The sequence below is a fragment of the Athene cunicularia genome (genome assembly GCF_003259725.1).
Source record: "Athene cunicularia isolate RWA chromosome 3 unlocalized genomic scaffold, athCun1 chr3_part1, whole genome shotgun sequence".
Classification (NCBI taxonomy): Eukaryota; Metazoa; Chordata; class Aves; order Strigiformes; family Strigidae; genus Athene; species Athene cunicularia.
The window spans coordinates 68,396,541-68,423,798 of NW_020799097.1; the positions used below are offsets into that span (position 1 = coordinate 68,396,541).

The 27,258-nt window shown below is 41.0% G+C and overlaps 1 protein-coding gene across 2 annotated transcripts in view; it reads right to left on the bottom strand.

The window, feature by feature from the left end:
* The window catches only part of SCAF8 (SR-related CTD associated factor 8), a 165,394-nt gene that overhangs the window by 53,604 nt on the left and 84,532 nt on the right, over nucleotides 1-27,258 (bottom strand). Inside the window, exon 21 of one of the 2 annotated variants that reach the window (XM_026845628.1) lies at nucleotides 11,533-12,660. The exons of the other annotated variant lie outside the window; for it this stretch is intronic. The gene's annotated coding sequence lies outside the window, so the exon portion shown is untranslated. Of the gene's footprint in view, nucleotides 1-11,532; nucleotides 12,661-27,258 lie in introns of those variants that run through there. 2 annotated transcript variants of the gene reach the window in all.

Sequence of the window (27,258 nt, forward strand, 5' to 3'; positions counted from 1 at the left end):
TAACGGCTTTAGGACTCTAAATTAGTCACACTGATTTCAAAACTGGGTTTTCAAAACTGTATGAAAAAAACACATCCAAATATTAGAAAGCACTTTTCAGTGACAGAAATAAGGTCCAACTCAGCCTTGTCCAGCCCACATGTAGCCAGTTTGCGCCACTAAACACGAGCACCCGATGTTACCAAATGGGGACAGCCATGTTTTGCAATCACGTTGCAGAGTGTTAATGACTCAGATCTCAAAGGCTAGAATTAAAACTGTCCTTGTTCTTTTGCAAGGAGCCTCCTTTATCCGACATTTTCCCTTCAAAACCTCCCTTTGGTCTCCAGGTTGGGAATGAGTCATGTCACGACTCCTGAGGAGTTAAACAAATCAACGCATTCCACAGTGATTCACTGACAGCGGTTTTGCCGTCTTCTGCATATGTTGTAACCCCAAGCAGCGACAATTGTCAGAGGGTTTGGCTTTGTAATTCCTAATTCTGGTTGCTTTTTAAATTTTTTTCCTCCCAGCTTCTCAATCTGTTTTTAATTAAAATCAGACACAGGCAAATGTTGAAAAGTATAAAAAAATTCACCGTTTGCATACCATGTAAGAGCTGCAGAATCTGGCACCCTTTAAGTGTGTCACTGTGTTTTAAAAAAGGCAACTGACCTCCCTGTGTGCATACGTCACGTTCTTAGAGGAATTTTATTTTTTCTGTGTAAACATGGTCTGTTAATGACGTGTGTAATGCTTTCCTTCTGCCTGGATGGGGGCTGTGGGTACCTTCTGATGACAAAAAGCCTTCAAGAAAGTCCATGTGGAGCTTGGTGAGGCACAGCCATGCTGGGGCCACCAGTTTCAGACCAGTGCTGGGCCTGCAAAAGTAGATGTGGATCAGGTAAAAGGAAACCCCTACCCATAGGGTGCTCCCACACTGCCAGGCTGAGCTCTAGGGAGCTTGAGAGGTTTCATCCATGTGAAGAGAACTTGCTTTGTGGCTGTCCTCAATCTTCCTGGGCTTGAGGGAGACTGCTGATATATTTTCACAGCTGAAAATCCGTTGAACCTGCCTTCTTGTCTATCTGCTTGCAGCCATCCCTCTGCTATGAAACGCAATAAAAGCCACAGAGCTGGCCTGGCAGTCACAGAGGCTCTGTTTTCACTGATCAAAGAGATGGGTTTTTTTACACTGAGCACAATACAAGTGTATTCTGAAAGCCATCTAGTTGTACAAGAGCTATGGAAAGCAAGCAAAGAATCCATACTCGTGAATCCTTCTTGGAGTTCACCGACAGGCCCACAAATGAGGGGATGGAGAAAAGCTGTTTCTGGAGAGAGGGGAAGGCAAATTTAAATTCAAAAAGCTTTAAATGTGGGGATCGGGCATAAAGATGGAGGAGCAGGAGCCTGCCAGAAGAAGATGGTGCAATAGGCTGGAAAGAGAAGTGTGTTGAAGAGGGAAAAGAGGAAGGAACACGAGATGAGGCAAGGTCTTGTTCTTGCTAAGGCACGAGGGAGACCACTGTATTTCTCACACCTTTGTCTGTCTCTCGCTGCTCAGTGTGGACAGTGAGTGTTACAGCTGCTGAGGAACACAAAGCAAAGCAGACAGAGCCACTGATTAAATGGAAGAAAAGGCAAATCTGTCCAAGTGCATGAGTATTACTACCCTGGCTGACACCTCTGCTCCAACTAGGCATTTCTGCTAGCTGTTTAACCTAGGCTTAGCTGCCTTGGCTTCAGCAGATTGGTGTTTCTGGGTCTTTCAGGTTTAGTGCCAAAGGTAAAAGCTTTTTATCTGGGACAATAAACACCCCACCTGATGGAGGAGATGTCAGTATTCCCTTCTAGTTTGACTGAGTTATGACAGATCTCATCTGCTTTTCTGTGTCTTTCTCATCTCCTGCTACGATCAAATTGGTAGGTCTGTTATTTCAATCCATCTTTGGATTGAATCTTGCCTGAAAACACAGACAGTTGCTAACCAGTATGCCAGGGACCTACATTCCTGTCTCTGCCTGACTGCAGCACTTTTTCACTGCTCACATTACAGCCTGCCCAAGTTTGAATATTCACATGATTTCTACTTCTCCAAGCATGAAGGTCCTCAGGCTGTGTGAAGATGAGATGTGGTTGCTTTTCCCTTTTCCAGTGCAAACAGCTGCATACCGTAACTCCTCTCCCAGCTCCCCACCTCTGACTCTTCATACAAACAGTAAGGACACAATAAAAGTTCTCTATACACATCCATAGCCCTTCCTTCAGGGAACATCTTTGCTCATTCTCAGATGCCCCATAAGCGTGCAATCTGTAACCACAGCATAATTTTGTGGCATCTCAGAGAGCTGATGGGTGAAGGCTTTGGCTTCGCATCCCTTCTCAGACTTCCTTTACAAAACACCCCAAAGGTCATTTCAACTCTTTACTGGCCAGCTACATTTCACTTTCTTGCCATATGAAGATCCATGGTCAAAACAGGATCTTTGGTCAAGCTACATCTGCACAGCACGATGCCAAGTCAGTTCTGGCCATGTCGCTCAGAGGCAATGGAAATGGTAGGAGCCCTTTTTGTGCACAGCTCTGCTTGGGCTAAACTGTCCTGCTAGAAAGAACCTTTGTTGCTGTGCTCACACCAGCAAGCTCCCCTGTCAGTTTTTGACTCCTAAATTCGAGATGGAGCTTGAAGCCAGCTGACAGGGCTCCCAGGTATGTCTATGGAAAGCTGGGGACTAGTTTACCAGCTTTTTTGCTTGGCCTCTGCATTGAGCCATTCCTCCATGGCCAGCCACAAAGGCTGGTTGAAGCAGCAAGTGCTGCGAACAGCCCAGAGCCCAGACATAAAAGCTGATCTCTCAGTGAGCTGCTAATCCCCAGGCCCAGCTTCAGTGTGCAGAGACATGTGCGGGTGTTTTCTTTCCGCTGGGCAGCCTGCAGATGGGCTCAACTGCAGCTGAATCCTGAGGAATGTAGAAAATTTCTGCAATAAATCTGATAATGGTCACTGCAGGAAAATATGTCATTTCCCATGAAAGTAATGATGGAATGGGCTGTAAAATATAGGCCCAGACTCAAAATGACATTTTTCTGTTTATTCCTTCAACATTTTCTTTTTCTCCCTGTTGCTGCATGAAAGGCTTCCTCAGATAATAGGGGAAAAGTTGATCGGACAGGAGCACAAAGGTAGTCAAGCTGCCTGTGTCAACCCCAGCCCTCTGAAGCACAAAACTGGTCAGGAAACCCACCCCTCCTCCCCAGACGGTATTTTTCTCGTTTATTCGAAACAGTTTCGAGTGGGAAAGCACAGCTTTGCGAAGACGGATAGAAATGACCGAGAAGAACCCCTTCAGGCCGCAATTTCCCCGGGCATCCCCTGATTACCCGGGCGGAGGCGACCCCGACCCCAGCCCCGGCCCCGGGCGGCGGCAGCGGCTGGCCAAGGGCTCCCTCCCGTGGTAGCTGCGGGGAAAAAAAAAAAAGGATGAAAATATTTAACAGCGCACGGGAGGGAAAAAAATGCACTGGATTTACATCGGCCAGAAGGAACATGTACTTGGGAAAACAGCCCTTGCTTTTGAGTAAGAGCTCTTTTGAGAGGTGTTTTTATTCAAGTTTCCCAAGGAATGCAATCGGTTGCTCTGTCTTGTCTAAACTTCGACTGAATTTATAATTTCATTTAGCTAGTAATTGGCTCCCTTTGCCTTCATGCGGAGACCGAGGAACGCTGCCAAAGGTCCCTCCCGTCTGGAATCTGCAGTGGCAACGACCCAGCTCCCGGGTTCTGCTTCAGCCCTTCAGTTCTTGTCAAACCCATGGGGACATGTCGCCTGCTCCTGGGCCCGGCGGGGGGCGGACCGCGGCGGAAAGGGTGGCAAGTGCTGTGGCTGGGAGAGAAAGATGCGCTCCACCACCCTGCCACTGACCGGGGCAGGGGACCACCAGCTGAGCTGGAAAGACCTTGTGGATCCCAAGTGCCAAACGTGGCAGAGTGCTGCACTTAAACCTGAATGACAGTCCTCACCCGTAAGAACGTAAAGCATGTGTGATACTTAAAAAGATATTCTGAAATAAATATGAAATGGGTCTTAACAACGTGGACTTTCTAAGAAGATGGATGAAAAGAGTTAGGCTGGCTGGAATTATATGTAACTGGACACGTGTTAACAAAGGGAACAGCAAAGAATCTGTATTTTTCATGCAGTTTAGTAATCTGAAAAGCCTAAGACTGAAATTAAGCTTTATTACAAGGCCCTATTCATCTGCATTTGGAAGTTGTATGACCCACACTTCCCAGCTGTCTACATCAAAACGTTTTGCTGTGCTGCTGGAGCTCTGACCTCAGATGTTCCTCCTTGACTAACCCTGGAACATGGCAGCTGTTCTGCTAGGAGTGTGCATCAAAAGATCAAAGGTGGCCACACACTCACACGGGCTCTGCTGTAGCCAGTTGCTCTTTAAGGATGTACACAGCTTTGCCACAAAGCAGTGACCAACATTTCCAGGATCAACAACACTCATTATAGTTTTAATGAAGCAGAACTGGTCATTGACTTCAACTTCATTGCATGATCATGACTCAGAGCATGGTTTTACCTTTCCTGTGCACATATAGAAATACAGCAAGGAGAGGATGATAGACCTACAGGGGACCAAGCCAGGTAAACATGCCACTGACTTTGAAGTTGCCTTTCCAAACCCTAATGGCAGCATTTATCATTTGAAGTGCTACTGCTCCTTAAGAGGCTTAATCTTTCAGCTGGTCTTCATGTGTTTCCATGATTTTACATCTTTCTTTACTAAAGACCAGGAACCTTAGGAACAAGACAGCTCTTACTGGGTCTAGTGTGCCCCAGGAACTGCTAGATACTTATTTAAGATGGTAACTGAACTTTCCTTTTGGGTTTTTGAAAGATTAGATATAGCATTATTTCAGAAAAAAAGCATTGTGCCATTCTGTATTTCTATGCTTGCTTCTTGTTTATTTTGGGTTCAGTTGTTGCTAGCCTTGAATATTTAGGACTAATTGATTCCCCTTGATTTGACTATGGAAAGAACCTGCTATGTTACTGAACAGACTCACATGACATGGGTATCTTCATCATACAGGACACTCTTTTCTCCCTTGGATTTCTATGTCTACACTGGCTTGCAGGAAGTTCAGTTACACAGGGATGTCATCATGATGTAGACAAGAGCTTCCATATGTGGCAAAGAACTGATTTTTCTGCATAGCAGTTTGTTTCTCTGCTGTGTGCTGATAACGTGTTTACTATCCTGAACCAAACCTTGGTCCCACAGAAGTTTGTGGAAGTTTTGCCGTGGACTTCAAGATGTGATTGCATTACAGGAATTCAGTCTGTACTTCTTAGCACAAACATATCTTACAAAACAGTGTAGGCACATACTCTGTACTGTTACAGGAAAAGATAACTAAGTGATTACATACAAGAAGGGCCCAGGACCTGTAAAGCAATTCATTACATAACCAATTTGCTATATATATATGTTCTCCTACTGATTGCCTCCGCCACAGCACATGATGCTTTCCAAGACCGCTTTGATTCATCACCCAATATATGTTGTTTAATGCTTTTGGAGCTCCTGAATTTATGTCTATGAATAAAGAATTTTAAAAATCACTGTGTCTGGGCTGGAAAATCTTAAAAACAAACAGAAAAAAACAGTGACAGGACAAAAATTGGAGCCTCATCACTGGCTGTATTTTATAAACTGTGATGTTTGGGAAATCTAATGTTCTGTCCTGGAGATGGGATAGGATGGATTGCCCTTAATGATGAATCACTGCTCCAGTACTCCATGCAGAAGCTGATTGTAAAACTGCCTGAGATATGGAGCTGGAATAGGAATGAATATCCTTCTCTTTGGAGATTACCTTAACAGCTAAGTAAATTCCATGTTCGTCTTATTGTAACAGTACTTGAAATCAGTTGTGTGAAGTTAAGCTGAAATACTGAGTGGAGAAAAGATGACAATTTCAAGGCTATGCTAACAAGTCTTTCTCTTACACTGTCACTATGGTAAACACAGGGAAGCTGTGAGAATGCCCATGGAAAAAGCACTGTCTGATGCACAAAATACACACACTAAAACAGAAAAAAAAAAAAAAAGAAAAAAAGAAAAAGAAGTTTTATTTTCTTTGAGTGTCTTCCAGATACAGATGACAATAATTGTTCAAACTCTGTGGGGATAGTTTTACTTATGCAAGAGGCCTCTCCTGCTTCCCCTGCTGTGCTCTTTCAGCAAACATAAATGACAGGTCCCATCTCTGCCAACTTGTGGTTTGATTTCTTCAGAGAGCCTATTCCTTCAGGTCTCCAAGTTCTTCAGTTCCTACCCAAGCTAAAGAAAGCCAAGGTGCTTAGCACCTCACAACGGCCATGTAGCACAAAGTATGATTTTGTGCAGGGCAGGGCTTTCATCAGAGAAAACTCAGAACAGCACTAATCAGTTGTTTAATATACCCACTGCTGGGGGGTGGGGGGATACATGTGGCATCAGACAGGGTCTCCCAGATGGAAACTGTGAAGGTCTCTGCCTTATCTTACCTGGACTCACTTTTATGTTCTGACTTTTATTTTGCAGTTCTTTTGTTGACAAACAATAAGAACAAAACAAAACCAAAAGAAACCAAACAGCAGATCCTAGTCTGGGCCTCATGGAGGTTATTGATTAGAAATCCACCAGATAAAATCTGCTATAAAGAAGGCTATTGGGAGAGTAATTCCAGAAACCATCCAACTCTGTCGCACAAGACACCTCAATGATGCAGCAAAAGCAAGACTAACCAAAATGTTTTATAGCACTTTTGTAATAAGAATTGGATCTGGATCACACCTATATTTTTGGCTGTTTTTCAAAAGAAATCATCCTGTACACAAACAAGTAAACACTCTTCTGATTTTGACTAGCTTCCAAAATTTTACTGAAGGTGACAGGTGACACAGTTTAGAATGTCTAGTTTCTAATTTTCCAGTTTAACTGGATTTAATAGGAAGCTTTGTGCCTAAATAAGAGTCAGGGGCTTTATTTTGTTCAGTCTCAACTTACCTATTTGGGATTTCAAGGAAAATATCGTATTTGGCTGTCTACTACAGGTGCAACTGATGTTGCCATTTTTCTGACATCCACTGATGGTGAGAGCTCTACACTTCCAACTTCCCATGGAGATAGAGCATGAACCCTCAAGTGCATACACATGAAGTGATTACTAGAGTAAAGTGAGTGTAGTAGCTGTGAAAGGTGTCTGGAATTAGGTAACAGAGAGCTCAAGGTCATTCTGATCAACAGGTCTGAGGTCTTTCCGATCCTCCACAGAGCACATCAGCAACAGTCCCCCTGTCAAGCACAATGCTTCTGTCTGCACTGGACATGAGCACCCTGTGAATGGTTATAAAGCTCAAATTAAGTATTCCCACTGACAGTGAATTCACCACGCTCCTTGAGAATTCAGTACAATAATTAATTATTGCTTTTAAATTGTCAGCATATCACCAGACATCTAGCTTCAGTGCAGTTCCCATTCATTGCCTGTTACCACTATGACGGCTGTGCTGTCCCCAGGAGAAACAGAGAGCTAGGAAAAGCTTTTCCTCTCTTGCCAAAGCTCATCTGCCATAAAATGTGCCCTGCAGGGCCCTGGGTGGGCAGTGCCTTCTGCCTCACAGCAGCTCTGGCTGCAGGTCCCCGCAGGATGGTCAGGCAGGGCACAGCTTCTGCAGCCAGCAGCAACTGCTGCCCCCTGATTCTAGTCAGGAACATTTAATTCAGTTGTTTAATGCTGAATCTACCTGTTTCTCTGTAAACTGGAAGGTGGTAACTTTTTTTTACATTAGTTTTCCTTTTGAAGTTGATCAAACTGTTTTCTGCTTATTCTTAGTGGTAGTAACAAAACGGTAGGAAGTCTTTTAAGTTCTGTGCTGGCAATAGGGAGCCTTTGTGAAAAGCAGAACTGGTGTGAACAGCACATTCTCCATTTTCAGTGCTGCTTTGCAATTTTCTGACTTCACCAGTTCATTATGTAAGTTTGTTTATGAGAGAGTGCCTTGCTACCATTTTAACCAAAGTAATAGCAAGGGAAGTTCTTTGTACGGATGGGGTTTTCCCAGTCAGAATTGCTATCAGACTTCATGACTGGTGTTAATGCTGCCCATCACTTAAACTTCCAGCCCTGCCCTGAGGTTTAAGAAAACAGTGACAACATCTGTGAAATAAACTCATAACTGATAGTATTTCACTGTCTGCAACTCATATGTGACACTCAGTGGCTGCACATCCCCACCTATGGAGGGCCTTGTGCAAAGCCCAGTGACACACCACAGAAACTCTGCTTCATAATGTATCCAGGAGCATACACTCTCCCTCTGACTTAATCTGCAAAGACTCACTTCAAAACCAGACTTGACCTCAAGAACATCTTTTATTGTTAGGAGGAAATGCGCCAGCCAAGTCAGAGAAGACAGCCTTGAAACTGGCCAAAGACTAGCCCACAACAAAGTATGAAGATAACCCTTCACAGAGATTTCCAGAAGGCAGTTAAGGTTATCATATGGAGAAATATAACCTATTCATTTCTTGCAAAATGGAGAGAGAACGAGTACAGAGCTTTTGGAGAAGCTGAAGTGAAGCTGCTGACAGAGGAGTTCTCTTTGCATAGAAGGTAAACACAACAGGGAGTGAGAAAAACCATGCTAATACCTTTTTAAGATGTTGGCTTCCTTACAAGGTTATCATTAGTTTTATTTACTCTTGATTGCAGTGCAGCGACTTCTTGTGAAATGAGTGAAGTTACTTAGCAGTGACTTAAAGTTTTATCTACTTAATGCATTAGAATAAAATGTAGATGCCCTGGAAACTTCTGAGAGACTCCCTTACTTGGTATTTGACAAGTATTTGGAGATTTCTACATGAAGGTTGCAACCGAGAATGTAAAAAGTAAGATAGATAATTGCTTATGAAATATGGTCAAAGTTTCTCAAAAACTTGAGCTTTTTTGAGTGATAACTAACAAATAATTGACAATTCGATAGCCAGCTGTTGGGATTTGCCTTGTATGAACAGTATGAATTAACAGCAGCATATACATACACACATAGTTCAAAACCAAGGGAATGTAACTGTAAGCAATCTAAAGCAAGCTGGTATTTGCAAAAGCCTGTGCTATCACAGCAATTCAGACTGGCAATAGGAACAGAACTGCAGTTGCAGGTAAGATTTGGTGTGGTCAGCTGTAGCAGAGACATGCACACACATTGTCACCTAAATCCAAGCTGTGACCTGAAGAGTCAAACTATTTCTAATACCCAAACAACGGTGGACAAAAGACCTCTCTCTAAACCTACTATTTATTTGAGGTCTAGGCCCTGAACAGATGTTCTTATTCTTGGAATGGATTATTGTCTGCTAAGGAAATGACTTACGACTATCTTATTTGAATGTGAACTACATATTCACATATTGCATTCAGTCAGCAAAACCAACACTCTTGCCTGCTAAGCCACATAGTCCACACTAAGTATTTGTTCTAATTGTGCAAATACTGAATTGCTCCAAGTCATCAAAGTCAGCTAATACTGTTTGTAGAGCCAGCAGTTGCCCTGATTCAGATGTTTAAAGTTGCTAGAAAATTACTTTTGAAACTTTCCTTTGAAGCTGACTGAAGAGACGGGTGCACTGCAGGTCTCTCCATATTCATGTCCCTTCACAAAGAAGGGCTTGTCCAGATGCCGAGGAAAAGCATGGGGAGGCTTCTCAAAGGGGGATTCATCCAAAGAACAAAAAGCTCCAACCTCTGCCCTTACCAAAGTGCCGGGAGGTTTGTCTATTTTGTTGTGCTTTGTTTTTTTAACCACTTCTTCAACAGATGGACAACTTGTCACACATCTCATCAGAAAAGTTCACCCAACAGGACAGTTAAACTTCCAGCAGCACTCCCAATACTGGTACTACACAAACAAAAAGCCATTTCCCTAAAACAGGCCCTGCTCTTGGGGCAAATCGTTTTGACATTCAAATTCAAATGGTGTCATGGTCAAGCTCAAGCATCTACAGTTCTGGTGGGTCCAGCTGGCCACATACTGAGCATATACCTCATTAAGATTTGCTAGCAGAGGAGGCTTACAGCACCCTGGTACTGCTATGGCACACTGCTTTCACTTCTGTTTTTCTGAAAAAGTTTTGGTCTTCAGAGTAATTTGAATGGCAAGAATGTATTTCTTTCATGGCAATGTATTTTTCTTGCACTTCAAACACTGCCATTGCACAGGCAATTTTAAAGGTTATTATTTTTTTCTACGCATTTAACTAATTTCCAGTGCTTCATTTTCTTTGCAGTGTTACTGAATCAAGGACTACTTTTTAGCTATAAGAAAGCAATGTGCTTAAACAGAAAATTTAGGTAATAAGATTCGTTAATTGATAGAGGGATCTGAAGGCATGGTTCCTCCATCGGCATAAGCCAACCTGAAACTAAACTACTGATAAAAAGGTGTTTGTTCTCACCCTCTCCCTGATGTCAGAGCTGGCACAAGAGCTAAACTTTTACACGGGCATGTTTTCAGTCAGACCAGGAAGCCTCATAGGTGTGCAGCTTTTCAAGGGAGGCAATGGGAGGGTGTGAGTGGGGCAGAAGGGGAAGCCAGGACTGCCCCTTGTGAGCAGGAGCACAACTTTACATTAGCTTCAAGTGATCAGGAAACTGCACCGAGACACTGCTGTCTGCCCTCATTCATGCTTGAAGGCACTGGTATGGACTTCACAGTGGTAAGCACTCTGCCATCCGTATGCAACTACGTAAGATGCAGGATAACAGCGGTGCCTGACTAGAAGGTCTCAAAGGTCAGGGATGCTCTGTGGGCATGAACTCAGATGTTTGCTATAAGCTAATCATAGCGTCAACGGAACAAAGCCCTGACTGTTAATGCAGCACGGCTAGGGTAGCTTTGTCAGGACCACATTCATTTTTGAAGTGCAGTGTGCAGTCTTTGCTCACACAAACTTAATTGCTACATGAAGAACATTTTTACAGTTTAAAAATTTGTCTTTGAAGAAGAAAATAAGGACGAGAGAAAAAGAGTCTAAATGGCTTTAAAACTTTGATGTACATATGTTGAATCCAATATATCACCCAGAGCAAATCAAAGCCAGCTTAGATTCATCTTTTCTGCAGCTTTTTTCTCCCATACCTTTCCTGGATTATTAATTAATAGAGACCAGATGTCAAATACTTTAGGATGGCCTTAAATCCAGGATGTGAAGAGCCTGATCTCCTTATTGCCCTGGGGCCTTGTGTGCAAATTGAATTTAAGCATCACTATTGCTAACTTTTTGTATCCCTCTGCCCTTTAATCTGTTGTAAATAATGATACAAAGAACAAGGTCAAACCATACAAATACCTTCCTCTCTAACATTTTTTGCCAAGTTTTCTTCTAAACAGTGATCAGCAATAAGCAGGATTCTAATCAAAGTCTTGTAGATACAACATAAAAGTAGAGAAAACGATGAGAAACAAAATTTTCAATTTAGATCTTTATTATACAGGCCCAAAGCTGTGGTCACCATGCAGTTACACCATAATGGGAATGATCTTGCTGAAAAGATCTCACTAAACAAATGTAAAGAGACCACAGACTACAGCATTCCAAATAACTGGCACTTTAATTTTTGAAAGAGCAAAAATAAATAAATGGTAAGTATGTCCTTTTCACATATGGTGGGGCATATACATATTCCTTCTTTTCTATAGCTATTCAAGAGACAAAATTAGCAAATACTGCCCAAAAATGCAGACCTTTCATATGAGGGCTCAGCTAACTTAGCTGTTTCTCTTGCCTTGGCTATTAGCTCAAACACACATTTGGATAGGTGCATATCCCAAAAAAGAAATTCAATGTATTATTTTGTATTTCATTTCTACTTCCTGCGCTTTCCTCCTCCTTTCAGGACACTAACAGGAAGCAATTGGAGACATCTAGTCAAATAAAAGCTCTGTAACTTTTCCCTTCTAGTTTTTCATGGTACTCTCATAATTTAAGGATTCATCACAAATCTAAAAAGGTTCAGGTGTCTCACAAGGAATTCATCATCTCTGGAATATAGATAGCCACAGTGAAGAGCTGCACATAGACTGCACACATAGTGTTATGTAAAAGTGGTTATCTTTAGAAAAACAAAACATTTTTTAAAATTTGTAGATCAAAACAAAGCATGTCTTATTCCCTACAGGATTTTCTTGCAACCTGTTCTTCATTTATTTGCACTAGGAGATGCTACAAATGGTTTTAGTTACAATATACAGTCCAATGACATCTTCTGGTCCAGCAGAAGAACCTGTCTCTCCGATGGACGCAAAACTGTTCATCTGAGCAGATCATCATCAACAGCACAAATATGGTCTAGAAACTCATAGAGTTTATGGTTTTAATTTATAAAATTAAACCTGCCCCAGACAGGTAATACTGGTATGTAAGTTTGCCATCCCTGGGTTCTGTCAGAAACAGGGTACTGAGGTGCTCAGAGCCGTCTCAGTCTGCAGCGCTGGGATCCTTCTGGCACTTCAGACCCAAGATGCGATGTGATGCACACTAGAACATGGGCGCACTTCTCGCTTAACTCTGCAGAGCCCGGGACATGGTAAGCTGCCAGAACCTCCTTCATCTTGCCTGTTGACAAAAGGAACAATAACTAGTCATCACTGGTTGCTGGAGCGTAATTCCAATTTTTAAAAAGCCCTATAAATGAGACTTTTTTTTTTTTTTTTTTTAACCTAGCAAATGTTTCATAAATAACAGATTTGGGATAAAGTTTACAGTCTCTCTGTTAGCTACAGGATGCTTACGAGGGAGAAAGATGTTTCATACTGCATGGTTCCTGAATTATCATCCAGGATTAAACATACCATTATTTTTAAAATATTATTAATTTTCTCTTTCAGTGTCCAGTAGCTTAGTCCTTTAAAATCATCATTAGAATATTATCTCTGTAAAGACTTATTTTTTAGAGCTTTAGAAAGCTAAAATTGCTGTATTGTCTCTCACACACACTGTATACAAGATACAGTGTAAACAATTTAGAGGATTAACAAGTAAGAATCCAACAGATTAATGAGTGGTTTATGTAAGTTTGGTGTAGAACTACCTCTAATGCGTATTGGTCGTGTCCATTATGTATTGATAACATCTATTAATCAAAACAACTATAAATCCTTCATAAATGCCTTCACAGAACAGAGTCACAAAAGACCACTAGATTATCTACTCTGATTGCTTGCCAATTACAATTTTTCCAGATAGTCCTCTGTGAAGTCCAGGCACTTTGGTTCTCTGAAAAGCAAATTTTTAGTATCACAAACTGAGAAAAGGAAAGACCAAGAATATGCCTCCAATATATATTTGCTGCAGAACAGGTAGAAAGAGAGGCAGAGGTACTTCTGGCAGGTGTTTCACCCACTTTTGTGGTAATCTCTAGAAGGTATCCACCTTTTTTTCCACAGACTATAAATAGACTAAAGACCAAACTTTCTTATGGCTAGTATCGATTGCCCTTTATCTTACCACAGGTATCTGACTATATTCACTTATTTATTTCACAAAGACAATTCACAAAGCCATCAGACCCTAGTAATTTTCAATCAATATCAACACAGGCAAAATTAGAAAAAGTATAATTCCTCCAATCTAATGTAAATACAGAAGTCATACAATAAATTCCAGAACTAATATTAAGGGTTTTGTTACATAGCCTGAAATTTTGTGGAGATATCCAAAGTACTCCTTGCATGCATAATTATTATTCTTATCATTATCACACAGACAGAAATCACTAAAGGAATAGGTCTAATAGGTAGTCTGAGAGATCTCTTCACTCATCGCTGACCTGTGCCATGCCTGCTGATGTTTGTCTAACATATTTTTAAAGCCAAGGCTGAAATTTCCATGAATTCCTCCTAAACAACGTATTCCAGGGCTCCACTTTTCCTTGCCATTTTTTTTCTGATGCTTATGTTAAATCATCCTTGTTTAGATCTAAGCTTATTATTGCTTTCCTGTATGGGCAGCATATACGGCAGCTAAATCCCATCCTCTTTAGAGTCATCTACCGCTACACGAAGGCTGCCGTCATGTCTTCCTTTACTCCTCTCATTTCTAGACTAAACAACCCTTCAACCTTTCCTTGAAGGCCCATGTGTTTTGTATCTTTGAGCCCAGTTTGCTCTCATTGGATCCTATCTGAGCTGCATTTCCCACAAATGGGTAAAGCTTGTCCACTGAGACATTATCAGTGCTGAGTAGAGCAAAATAATTATATTTTATGCTTTATTACTCCCCTTCCTATAGCCCACAATGGCACTGGCCTTATTTGCAGCAGCACAACATCACTGGTGCATGTTCAGCCTGGGATCATCACGACACCGGGTCTGTTCTGCAGAACTGCTGCTTGGCCAGTTGTTTTCCATCTGTATTTATGTGCTGCTGATTATGTCAAGCTCTATGTACAGTTCTGCATTTGCTCTAATTTAACTGCTGGAAAGCTGAATATTTTCTAGGCTACTCCACTTCTTTATCAAGGTCATCTTCATCTGCCTTGCTTCCAACATGCTTGTTCTGCTCTATGAATTTATTAAGCATAGTTTCTAACCGTTCATCTAAGCTGTCAGTGAGAATGCCAAATAGTACTAGAACAAGAGAAAACACTCGCAGAACTGCACTTAATAGTGTATCATTGAGAACTATGTTCTCTGTATGGTTTCCAAATCATTTATGCACTCTCATAATAATAATTTATTCTAGTCCAGTTTCCCTAGCACACATGAGAATAATAACAACTGAAATATTTTGCCATATAGTTTTGTTCAAATAAAGCAGATAATACTAGTAAATATCTTTTAAAATGAAGTATTTTACACACTTCAGAAATGAAAGCATTATGGAGAAAAGATTTCAAGTGAGAATACAGACAACTGATTTTACATCCATATAGCTGCTTTTATGAAGTACGTGCTCTACTGGTATATTGTTCAATTTAGGCTTAATGGAAGTCTTTCATAGCTTCTTAAAATTGAGTTTTGTTCAGTGGAAACCTCTACTGAGAAAGCAACAAAGCCACTACAATACCTCCTTTGGAAATAAATCAGTTGCACAGCTTCACAAAACTCCAAGTTACAAAATTACTGTTTACTACTTATCTTGCATTGAGTTCTTGATCAGAAACATACTGAACGAGGACTGCTAATACCAACAGGATTGATCATGCTGAGCTTTCAAAGAAAGGATTACCATTTACATTATTTTTTAAGGAGATACAAGCCAGCTCCACAAATACAGAAGGCACAGATCACTCCTTTTACCTAATTTGGGTTATTTGGCAGAGCATTTTGCTTCTCACTCTACGATATATTCTGTTTATGCTATCTGAGCTACTCACAAAAGTGAAATAACTTGCTTCCTGAGGTGGAGGCAGAGCCCCCAGTTCCTTCCCAGTGATGTACAATATTGTATTTTCAGTTCTGGACTGGAAGAATTGGAGGCTAGCAGAAGTTGAAATATAAACTAGCCAATAAATATAACACAAAGCCCACCTTCAATTAACAAGAAATTTGATTTGATTTGGTATTTAGGGATATATCCCATTGGATTTCCAATGAAAAGAAGAGAGAGACTGACTTTCCTCTGAAAAATACGTGGTTACAAAGAGACAGCCACATAAAGAGTACACACAAATACTTTCAACTTTCTTCAGTGGAAAAGAAAGAAATAGGAGAAGGAAGGATGGGTGAGCCGGCCTGACCTAGGACCGCTCGTGACGTACAGCCGACTGTCTGCCGAGGCTGTAGGATTCCCACAAAAAATCACTTGTTATGGGAAATCAAAAGTCCTGAGGATGAGATTAACCAGATGTCTATGCCTCTCTGAGAACAGCTCTAGGGATTTTAAATTATAAAGATTTAAGAGACCTCACCGAGAATTGTAGACATCCAGATACCAAAATTTCTTTCATCTTTTTGTCAGTCAGGGCTAGGATTTCTGACTTTCCCTGGGAGAAAGATTTTGCTAACTATGAAAGGAAAAGACAGACAAACTGCTGTCAGAAACACAAATGAGAGAAAACCCAGGAAGCATCTTGCTCAGGAGCAGAAGAATTGATAACCCTGTTGACATGGAAAAATGTACGTGCCATGGTGGCTTCTCTCTTAAAAGATCATCATCATTCCCTTTGCAATCCAGAAATGAAATTTGCTCAGCCTGTCTTCTTTACAGGCAAGAAAAGGTGAACTGCTAAGGGGTGAACCCTGCTTTCCGTGCACTGGCATCATGACACAGTCCTCTCCTAACAGAGAAAGGGGGACAAGGGGGACTGCACCATCCCTCTCAGTGGTTGAACTGTCCTGTCTCTTTGTGAACCTGCACATCTTGCCTATGACATGGGAATGGGCTTCATGTGCTTTGAAGAACCCTCAGCTCTAAGGTGGATAAGATAATGCTTTGTTTCTCCAAGACCACCAAAACCTGCATATGAGGTCACCTGAGTGAGCTTCCCAACCCAGAAACATGGATTTGATGATATTCCTCCAGGGAAAAGGGAGGAAGAGGAGAGGCATTGGCCTGTTGGCACCATCTGGGTCCTGCCACCACAGTGAGACACATCTCACGGGCCCAAGGGCAGGCCAGGCTGAGCACAGCCAAACCCTGTGACGCATGAAGCAAAGCTGGACATACGGTATCATAGGTGCACCCCATCTGTGGGAAAAAGAGACAAAGTGGATGGGTTGACATGAGTGTGACCTGAAATCATCTAGGCTGGAAATAAAGCCAATTCCTCTGCAGTAATTCTACAGTGGTCCAAAATCCTTGTATAATACTGCTGTATGGTTTTGAAACATCCACGGCATTTTTTTGTGAAGTGACTGCTGCTTTACTGTGGTGGCTGAAGTTGCACACAGAGATACAGTTGCAATGCACACAAGATCTCTTCTTACACCTCAAACAGCCTGTAGGGGAGTCACTCCAGTCATGTGGAATGGGGCGAGGGGCCACTCATCTCACCTGGGTTTAGTACCCAAGGATGGGACTATGCTTAGGTGTCTGCCTCTTCAGATGCCCCAAAGGTTTCCTGCCTCATTAGCATGGGAACCATCAGGACAGGCCCTAGTCGCTACTGTTTAGACAAGCAAACCCATGATAAATGTCATGTACCCAGCCAGAGTTAACTAGAGACAATCAATGACGGGAGGAGAATTTGTCCCATGCTTGCCTAAGTGTCTAAGGCAAGCTGCAGGAGCAGCCGTGAGAGGTGTGTGGGTGTCCCGCCCCCCACTCTACAGCACTCGCTCTATACTACAGAGACAAAACAGTCAGCTTTGCAGCATAAATGTTTTGCAAGGGAAAAGTTAAGTGAGATGAGTCCCACACATTTTTTCAAAAGCAGAAATAGAAGTCCGTATATAAAAGTGTAACGTTTGTGTGTTGACTGACAGAGGGAAAATTACTCTCAGTGTAATTAAGACTGAAGTTACCAAATAGATATTAATAGCAAATGAAAAACTTTTCCTGATGTTAGCAAGCAACAATAAACCTACATAATTGAACTGACTTTAAATTTCAGTGGAAGTTTATGGGTAGAAAGTAGACTACTGATAATGAAATACCTCAATCTGTTTGCTCCTTGAAGTCAAATGTGTTAGCCTGTACAGTAAGGAAATGCTGATGATTGTATATACTTAAATTAAATTATGAAGCCCCTGGCCCTGATGTTCGAGTAGACTATATCAAGGTAATAATAATATTTGTAACATCATGTGATGTTATTTATATATTTTGGTGTCATAGCTAAAGAGGCAGTAGGAAAATTGAAAATTATGATGGTGCTTTATATCACTTGATCTAAAAGGGTTTTGGAGAAAAAGAATATTACTGTTCAATATCTGTATTGCTGTATTATTTCTGTACCTGTATACAAAAAGATTCTTATAGTTAATTTTTTTAAACAAATTAACAGGCCAACATTAAGCAGAAGTATTAGAATATATCTAAGAGTCTTGATATCATAAAGATATCAGGGATATAAGGATAAAGGGAAACTACAATGTGCTAAATTCAAATTACAATTAATTACAATGGATAACAAAATCTCTAAACTTTTAAAGAATTTATTTAGAAATGTATTTTAAAACTAACAAGGATCTGCCAGCTTAACAATCACATGAAACAGTTTAAAATATGAGAAAATCCTAGACTAGGCAGCCATAGTAGTATATACTATTCTTTAAAGCAATTTAAAATCATTATAAAAAATCCTACATAACATGATTTTAAAATCTGCTTAACTTTAAAAGCTTTTCTGCATTGAATATGGTGGTGTATGTGGTATCAGTTAGAAATTAACAGTCCAGTGACAAGCTGCATTCTGTAGGTAAAACCTGATTGGGGTACCAAGTGATAATCCAGTTGCCAGTACTCCAAAATACAGGCTGAAACCCAGCCTCTGAGTGGGTGAGTTGTTTCTCAGCCTTGAAGCAGTTTCCCTGATGTGTGACTGAAAACACATGTACTACCCTGCACAAACCAACAACTGTAGCCACCTCTAACCTCTTCACTTTCTTCCTCTCCTTTCAGGTAACCTATGCCTCTTTTTTTTCACTCCATACATCTCCTCATTCAGCAAGAATTCTGTAATTCAAACTATATCCTCATTGCAAGCTGTGCAAACTCTGGCCAAACTCAGTCCTTGGCTTTATCAAATCCAGTGTTGTCAACTCTGGAGAGTTACTTGTGAGCTCCATGATGTGATGTTTTTCTATAAAGCTTCTTCTGAAAAGAATTGCTCATGTAAGAATCTGAGTTTTCACCTTTTAGTTTATTTTTTATGGTCACAGATGCAAAGAAAAGGTGCAAAATGTGATGTTAGGTGCTGATAGGTTCAGAAGAGGCTGAGAAAACGGAAGACAAAAGAGATTTCCAGAGCCTTAATTTTAAGATTTCAAGATTTTAAAGCCAGTCTCGTAATTTTCGAAGCCACAATTTTTGAATGTTTGACATTTGCAAAATAAGGAACATCCGAATCTGCTGTCTTCCAGCTTTGTAGGCTAAAGCAGTTATCCTGCTCTGCCTTGCCACGAGGGAGACAAAGATTTACGTTCGTTTTGGGGGACTGTCTACCCAGTTACGTGACTGGATCTTGACCATGAGCCAACTCTTGACATACTTGCTAGAACACTTCATCTACATTCAAGCCAAACAGTGCTCATCGGGGTGGCTACAGTATGGCAGAGGGTGTGAGCTGTAAACTGCAAACAACACTTAAGGTGTTAATGAAGAGCAGCCTTAATCTCTCCTCAGCTGGGCTTGACTGCAGGAACACTTCTGGTTTGCTTCAAGGCAAAGGCACATCCATAAACACAGCATGGACAGTTCAAGCGAACCCTTCCGCGCTGTGCTGAAGCAGCGAGGAGAGACTCATTGAGTCGGGCGGTGCTGAGAGCCGGTACACGTAGCGAGAGCATCCCCAGCACACGGCCACATGTCCCACGGGAGAGCCAGGAGCCAACAGCACAACTGCGCCCATGCCATGGCAGTCCTGCGGGATAAGCCTTACGCTAACCTGGACCCCTTCGCCTTGCAGAAGCATGGGCAGCCTATGGGTGGCTCTGACTGATTTAGGAAGCTGCTTTCTGCCAGGGTCCAGATGAACGTAATTTGTCCCAGACGGCTGCTTTCCCCCTGCAGGAGCCAGTGGGGAGGGGGAGTGCTCACTACTGGCACCTCTCTCGCCACACAGGCAGGTTGGGTGCCACTGCCTCCCAGTTGTGGGGCTGGTGCATTCCCGTAACTGGTTGCACTGGGACAACGTAGATAAAAAGTAATTGCACAGTCACTGAATATCAGCTGGAATCTGCTAACAAATCGTTTGCTAGCAGCACAGAACAGCTCCCTGTACTGTTTCAAAGCAGTAACTGATGGTTGAGCTTCCAACGACAAGGAGGAAGAAAGCTGAAACACAGATCAGCATCCCTACCCTGAAACAGACTTTAAGCTCTTACACCTCTCTAAGCATTTGCTGTCAGTGTTAAGTTAATGGTTGGACTAGTCGATCTTCAAGGTCTTTTCCAACCTAGATGATTCTATGATTCTGTATTACACCAATGACTGGCAGAGATCCCAAGACAAACAACAAACCTAGATTTTTCTTCTCACAGCTGATGTGTCTTCTTGCTTTTACTATGGCATCCCACCTCAATGAGTACCTGCGAGCATCTGGTTTGAGAAGGCAATCTCAGGAGTATACAAAACTGTCCACAGTCCTTTGCTATGTGGAATAGGAGGGGTACAAAAGAAGGGAACAGAAGACAGAAAGGTCTCAGCATGCAGGCTCCTATTCCTTTCCATTAACTGGCCAAGTTCTGTCCTAAAAGTTGAGTTGTTTTTTTTTTTATTTTAACATCTTCTTGCTTGCTTTTCCAGAAATTTATTGCTCTGATGACTAGAATATTTTTTTCTCATTTGCAGCTTACATTTATTCATAACCAATTTCTATCCCTGGGGCTTGTGTCCACTATAAGCAGATTTTCTGTTTTTTCAGATGTGCACTACTTGAAGCCAGTTAGAGAGACCATGATCACAGTCTTTTTCCCAGGCTTCCTTTTACTAGGTTAAGTCAACATCTGTTAGCATCCTCTTGCTTCTGTTTTCCTACTCTTTCCCTAGCCTGCCTCTGAGTCTCTTCCAGTCTGGTTTAATATTTCTTGAGCATGGGTGATAAGACTTACATACTTTATCCTACAAAGGTCTGTTTAAGAGCCTCATTGACAGAGTCCCTTGGGAGACAGTCCTGAGGGGCAAAGGAGTCCAGAAAAACTGGACATTCCTCAAGAAGGATATCATAAAGGCACAGGAACAGGCTGTCCCCATGTGCTGAAAGGTGAGCCGTCAGGGAATAAGACTGGCCTGTCTGAACAGAGACCTTTGGAACTCAGAAAAAAAAGAAGAGCATATGACCTTTGGAAGAAGAAGCAGGCAACTCAGGAGGACTACAAGGATGTTGTGAGGTTATGCAGGAAGAAAACTAGAAGGGCCAAATCCCAGCTATAACTTAATCTGGCTACTGCTGTAAAAGACAACAGATTTTTTTTTTCTGTAAATACATTAGCAACGAAAGAAGGGCTAAGGAGAATCTCCATACTTTATTGGATGTGTGGGGAAACACAGTGACAAAGGATGAGGAAAAGGCTGAAGTACTTCATCCCTTCTTTGCCTCAGTCTTTAATAGTAGAGAACAGTTGTTTTCAGAGTACCCAGTACTCTGAACTGGAAGACAGGGACAGGGAGCAGAATGAAGCCCCCATAGTCTAAAGGTAAATGGTTAGTGACCTGCTACACACACAAGTCTATGGGGCTGGATGGGATCCACCCAAGGCTACTGAGGGAGCTGTCTTAAGTGCTCACCAAGCCACTTTCAATCATTTATCAGCAGTCCTGGCTAACCAGGGAGATCCCTGTGGACTAGAGATTAGCAAATGAGCCCGCCTACAAGAAGGGCTTGAAGGAGGATCTGGGGAAGTACAGGCCTGTCAGTCTGAGCTTGGTGCCAGGCAAGGTTATGGAGCAGATCATCTTGAGTGCCATCATGTGGCATGTACAGGACAACCAGGCAATCAGGCCCAGTCAGGGTAGGTTTATGAAAGGCAGGTCCTGCTTGACAAACCTGATCTCCTTCTATGACAAGGTGACTTGCTTAGTGGATGAAGGAAATGCTGTGGATGTCATCTACCTAGACTTTAGTAAAGTCTCTGATACCACTTTCCACAGAGTTCTCCTGGAGAATCTGGCCACTCATGGCTTAGATGGTCATACACTTCAATGGGTAAAAATCTGGATGGATGGATGGATGGATGGATGGATGGATGGATGGATGGATGGATGGATGGATGGAGTCAAATAGTTGTGGTGAATGGAATTAAATTCAGTTGGTGGCTGGTCACAAGTGGTGTTCTTCAGGGCTTGGTTTTGGGGCCACTCCTGTTTAACATCTTTATTGATGATCTGGATGAGGGGATCAAGTGCACCCTCAGTAAGTTTGCAGATGACACCCAGTTGGGTGGGAGTGTTGATCTGCTCGAGGGTAGGGAGGCTCTGCAGAGGGATCTGGACAGACTGGAGCGATGGGATGAGGCCAACTGTATGCGGTTCAACAAGGTGGAGTGTCGGGTCCTACACTTGGGTCGCAACAAACCCCTGCAACGCTACAGGCTTGGGGAAGAGTGGCTGGAAAGCTGTCTGGTGGAAATGAACCTAGAAGTGTTAGTCAACAGCTGGCTGAATATGAGCCAGAAGTGTGCCCAGGTGGCCAAGACCACCAACAGCATCCTGGCTTGTATCAGAAACAGCGTGGCCAGCAGGTACAGGGAAGTGATCTTACCCCATACTCAGCACTGCTGAGGCCACACCTTGAATAATTGTGTTCAGTTTTGTGTCCCTCACTACAAGAAAGGCACTGAGGTGTTGGAGTGCATCCAAAGAAGGGCAATGTCTTAGGAGTAGCAGCTGAGAGAATTGGGGTTATTTAGTCTGGAGAAAAAGAGGCTCAGGGGAGACCTTATCACTCTCTACAACTACCTGAAAGGAGGCTGTAGTGAGGTGGATATCAGACTCTTCTTCCAAGTAACAAGTGATAGGACAAGAGGAAACGGTCTCAAGTTTCCTTTCAAGGAAGGGAAGGTTTAGATTGGGTATTAGGAAAAATTTCTTCACAGAAAGGGTTGTCAAGCACTGGAACCGGCTGCCTGGGGAAGTGGTTGAGTCACCATCCCTGGAGGCATAGATGTGGTGCTTAAGGTTGGACTTGATCATCTTAAAGGTCTTTTTTCAAATAAATTATTCTATGATTCTAAAATAAAGGCACTGATAACTTCACTATTTCTATGAAGATACCTTGCTTGATATGTTCTAAGATAGTATTTTACCTTTTTTTTTTTTTTTTCCCCACATACAGCTATTACACCAATGGCTCAGAGACATCTCACAGCCAGTAAACATACTTTGGTTCTCCCTCATTTTACTGTCTCCAAAAAGTAGTTGCAGAAACTGTGTTTATTTCTTTAAATACCTTACTTTATATTTGTATTGCTGGATTTCACACTGGTCTTTCAGAATCTCCTTTGGATGAAAGGTACTGCAGTCACCTGATGAAAGGATGTGCAACTCCAGATGAAAGGATCTGCAGTTGCCCACTAGGTTTTACCAATCTGCACAATGAATGCGTTTGCAGTGACTACATGCCCCTCTACTGTCTTAAGAATTGTGTCTTCTGACTGGATTTAGCCACGCAGTGGATCAGCTTCCTTCCCACGTGCCCTTCACAGTTCCAACTCTGCACTGGAAATATCATTTCCAATAGCTGCAGTGCAGGAATCATCTCCCCAGTGAATTAGAAATGTATGAATGGCCATGAAAGGTGAGCCTTGCAACCTAGAGCTTCTCTTAAAGATCCTGAAAGTTGCTTGAAAATATCAGTCTACATTTAACTGTAATTATTTATATTTAACTTTAAATAATGCCTTAAATAACTTTATGTGCAAGTTATGATCTGTCATTACTTGTGGTTTCTCTGTGACCTTAGCAGCTATTGATCAGAAAGCCCGTAATTCCAGTGCTCATTCTGTCTTGTAGGCCCTGGCAATAAAAATATTTTGGCACCTTTAATTAAAATGTATAAATTATGTAAACAGAATGCCTGTTTCTCCTATAGTCTTGTTACTCTGTAAATGTCTCTGTATTGATAGTAGATTCGTTCAGCATTAAGTAAGCAGAAGATACTCTCCCTGGAAGTAATTTTCTTTCAGATCATTAACTCCATTTTCTAGACAGCTGTCTCTGCAAATTCTACAAACATTGATTGAATCTATATTGGTGTTACTGTGCATCCATTTCAGTTATCCCAATGAAATACCACAACATATTAAAAATGTCTCAGATAATCATTATGGGATGCCACAGGGCAGAGGCAAGGCTCTTGCACGTGTTGAAGACTATTGGCTGCTGTTATACCAGCCACAGTATCTCAGTGACTTACTATTAAATCCATACTGGAGGCTTAACTGGATGAACTGTTGAATAGATTTTGTTTCTACATTCACCCATTTTGCATTTTAGACATTTCAGAATGCCCAAATAACCTTCTTAACAAAACTAACTGAAATAGTTCTGTACTGTATAAATAATTATTATAATTAGAAAAATACTTAAGTAACCAGTATTATCCTCACTAGTGCAAGAACCAAAAGAAATCTTAATGGAGAAGACAAGAGAATTTATTATTTTACCAGCTACTGAGTCCACCTTTCTCTTCTAAAATACAGATCCAGGCACTCTTCATGTCAACACAGAAACACCTCTATCACCACTATTCTTCTCCATTAACTCTGACAAAGTCTGTGATCTATTTTTAAACAATGGCAGTTGCATTTGCTTGATACCACTGCTTTTAAAACGATCCTTTTGCACATGCACACTTCTAAAATGTGAAGTCCCAAAAGTTGTTGGGCATTCAATATTAGGTCCTTAAAAATCTTTACGTTTTTCAAACAGACTATTGTCAGTAGACACTACTGTTTCAAGAAATAGAAAAATTAAAACAAAATTTAACTTCAGTTGTGCAGAGACAATATTTTTGTCAAAAAAAGAGAATCACTAGAGGTAGAGTCTTTGTTCCTCAGCTCCATCAGAGACCACTCAATCTACAGAAAGTTATTCATCAGCTCCAGTCAGTGGAGGAATGCAGCCTGCACTGGCTGCCAAGGATCTCCAGAGAGCAACATAGCCAAATTCATATCATTCCTGTTCACCAAAGGATTTAAACCAGAAATATTCTTCCTAATTATTATAATCTTTTCTTACTGTAACTACCAGCAGCATTTCTAAAGAGATCTGACATTACGCAAAGCATGAAAATATATTAACAAGTTGTTTGAGGCAGAAGAAGATAAAAGAAACTTCAGAGGACAGTTGGTTTCTAATCAGATTAAGCTGTCAGAAATATTAAATTCAAAAATAATCTGAAGCCCCTTAACTCTACCTTGAAGACATATTCTGAACAAAAATTCAGCACAAAGGAAAATTCATTTATTGTAAGCGACGCTTTTAGTAAATAAAACAAGGTATTGTGATAGATGTTTAAGATATACTAAAACGAACAATCTATCTCAATGCCAAAATAGAATTTTTTAAAAAACCCACAGAAATAAAAAAATATGGTAACTAATTTATTAACTGTTAGGTTGTGCTCTTTGGCTCATACCACTATTAGAAAATCTTTATATCAGTACTTCATTAGTAATTCTGCTATTATAAAATGAACAAGTAAATATTTTTCTGTAATTGTAGAACATGTTTCTGCAGTGATATAAATATTTTGAAAAACATATGTACTGTGGGGAACAAATGTATCTGACCAGAAGTAAGTAAGTACAATATAATGGAGATAATTGAGTGAGAAGGCTTAATCAAGCTACAGAAAAATTTATCCCTGTAGCTACTTTAATTATTGAATTTCTACATATGTGGGTATAAGATTGGTGAAATATAATATTCATCTAAAATACATACTTATTATATTTCTTGAACAGTTTCAGGCTAGGAAAATTGAGTCTGATGCCTTTAAATACAACTCCTTTGGAGATTCCTAAGAATGTAAAGGACTTTCCAAAACTGTCATTTGTAAAGGTTTTGTTGTTTTTTCGTGTGGTTTTGGTTTGGGGTTTTTTTTGGTTTTTTGGGTTTTTTTTTGTTTTGTTTTTTTTTTTTTTTTTGTTTTACAAGTGCAGTGCTGCCAATTTTACCACTAAAGAAATGCTATTTCAGCTGCATTTGAGCGGAGTAATAGTGGTAGCTAAAGGCCTATTCAGTTAATCATAGTTATTCACTCCCTGGAAATGCCTCAGAATATAATAAATGTTTTGTTTCCTTTGTGGAGTCTTAAATTACAGGCATTATATAATACCCATGATATATAACCTATCAGTACGAATACAAACTGAATCCAAAACCACTCCCCTAAAATAATTCTAATATTTGAAGCCTCCAAAGTAAAGAAAAATGCTGTTGTTACCCACAGAACTACTGAAATAGCACTGATAGCAGGGTAAGAAATGGCTATAAAGAAAGTTGTGGTTTAAATAAAATGTGGCTACTTGTCATCCATTTACAGAGGTCTGAAATAACTATTACAGAACATTTTTTAAACAAAGGAAACAAGACACATGCTCAAACAGCTGAACCACATAGATCCTTTCCTAAAGGAAAAAAAGGCTGAAGATGTAGGGTTGCAATTCGGCCCATAAAAGACAGATCAACCATAAAGTTTTCACTTTGAGACCAATGCCCTCCTCTTTGGGTGTTTACCAATATAGGATTTACATTGTTCACCTCTTTTTTTTCATTCATATAGGTTGCAGAAGTCCTGTCAGACATAGCTCTGCTTTGTTTGCTGCTCAGGAAAGATTCTATTTATGATGCTGCATGTTGACTACCTGTCACAAGGGTAAGGTTGTAGCTGGTTATACCTCATCTCTTTGTGGTTACCATTACACTGATGAGGCACAGAACCCCTTGTAGCTTTTTCAGGAAGTTTCTTCCAGATGTATTTTTAAAAGCTGCAGAATATGTTTTAATATTACACTTCCGAGGTCAGAGGAGGCTGTGTTTTTTCATTGCAATTGCTTTGCAGAAAGGGTTAGATTACTAGTTCAGAAAAATATTCCCCTGGAATACTCCTCAAGGAGTAAAGACAACCTCTGAAACAGTCTTCTGTTGGCTTCCTGGATGGAAGAACTCATCCATGAAAGCACACAAAAACTCAAATGGCTTTCAAAATTGGGATATGGACAAAGTTTGGTATTAAACACCTGTTTTATTTCTCCTGAAGATACTCAAGTATTTGCTGAAGAAGTAATCTGGCAGGCCATAAAGCAATAAAAGACATTGCACCGGTGGTGGTGTTCTAGGTTTAACTTTAGTTTTGTGGAAGAACTGTTCAGTATTTAGTGATGAAAAGAAAATCAGATTAAAGTGATTATAAACCAAGAGATTTCATGATTCCTAGGAGAGGAAAAGCAGACAAATACTAGGGGAGTTCTAGAATTGCAGCCTCAGCCAGCTCCAGAGATTAATCCAGGACACCCCCAGACAAAAGCAATCCAAAGGGGGAAGAGTTCAGATGAGAAAACAAGTTTACAGAAGGGCAGTGCTGAAGGCACAGCAGCAAATTAACCT